Genomic DNA, 1,384 nt, shown 5'->3' on the forward strand with positions numbered 1-1,384 from the left:
ATGGAAAGAAATACATGTATGTAACTTCTGAGAAATGTGGCAGAAAAGACATATTGGAAAAGTTTTCAGAACTTCCTTCGGGGCTACACCATACTTATATCGATGAGATCGAATCAAATCTTGTAGTAAAATGGAACCCAAAAGATTTCACATCATGGCATGATCACCTCGGCCATCCATGCACTACAATGATGCGTAAAATCATAGAAAGTTCATATGGTGATTCACTGAAAATCCAGGAGATTTCTCAAGGGAATAAAATGACATGTGTTGCATATTCTCTAGGAAAATTGATCGTAAGTCCATCATCAACCAAAATCGATAAAGAATCACCAAAGTTCCTTGAAAGAATTCAAGGCGATATATGTGGACCTATACACCCACCTTGTGGAGCATTCCACTATTTTATGGTATTAATTGATGCATCCAATAGATGGTCACACGTTTGTCTATTATCATCTCGAAATGTGGCATTTGTGAGATTTCTAACTCAGATAATCAAACTGCGAGCATAGTTTCCTGATTATACTATTAAAAGAGTTAGACTAGACAACGCTGGTGAATTTACATTCCAAGCATTCAATGACTATTGTATCGTAACGAGAATTGAAGTTGAACATTCGGTTGCTCATGTTCATACGCAAAATGGTTTGGCTGAATCTTTAATTAAGCGTCTGCAATTGATTGCAAGACCATTGATCATGAGATCAAAACTTCCAACCTCTGTATGGGGACATGCCATTTTGCATGCATAAACACTCATTTGGATCAGACCGAGTGCATACCATAAGTATTCCCCACTATAGTTAGCGTTTGGTCGAGAACCAAACATTTCCCACTTTAGAATCTTTGGTTGTGCGGTATATATGCATGTAGCACCACCACAACGTACAAATATGGGACCACAAAGAAGATTGGAAATATATGTTGGTTGTGATTCTCCATCAATTATACGATATTTAGAACCACAGGCATGTGACGTCTTTACGGCACGTTTCGCCGATTGTCATTTTGGTGAGAAAGTATTCCCAGTTTTAGGGGAAGAAAACAAAAATGTAGAAAATGATATCAAATGGAGTGTACCTTCGTTAATATATCTTGACCCTCCTACTAAAGAGTTTGAACTAGAAGTTCGACGAATCATGCATTTACAGCGTATAGCTAATCAGCTACCTGATGCATTTGCGGATACCAAGACGGTAACTAAATCTCATACACCAGCTGTTAATGCTCCTGCTTGTATCAAAATATCAAATGAGAAAGGAAAAGCAGACGATACACGAGAGTCCAAAACACGCTTGCAGTGTGACACATCCAAAATAGCAGAAAATATTTTGGAGGAAATAAATGATAAGGATTCTGATGAATCAGAGCATCATGAATC

This window comes from Brassica oleracea, chromosome C7, assembly GCF_000695525.1.
Source record: "Brassica oleracea var. oleracea cultivar TO1000 chromosome C7, BOL, whole genome shotgun sequence".
NCBI classification, from domain to species: domain Eukaryota; kingdom Viridiplantae; phylum Streptophyta; class Magnoliopsida; order Brassicales; family Brassicaceae; genus Brassica; species Brassica oleracea.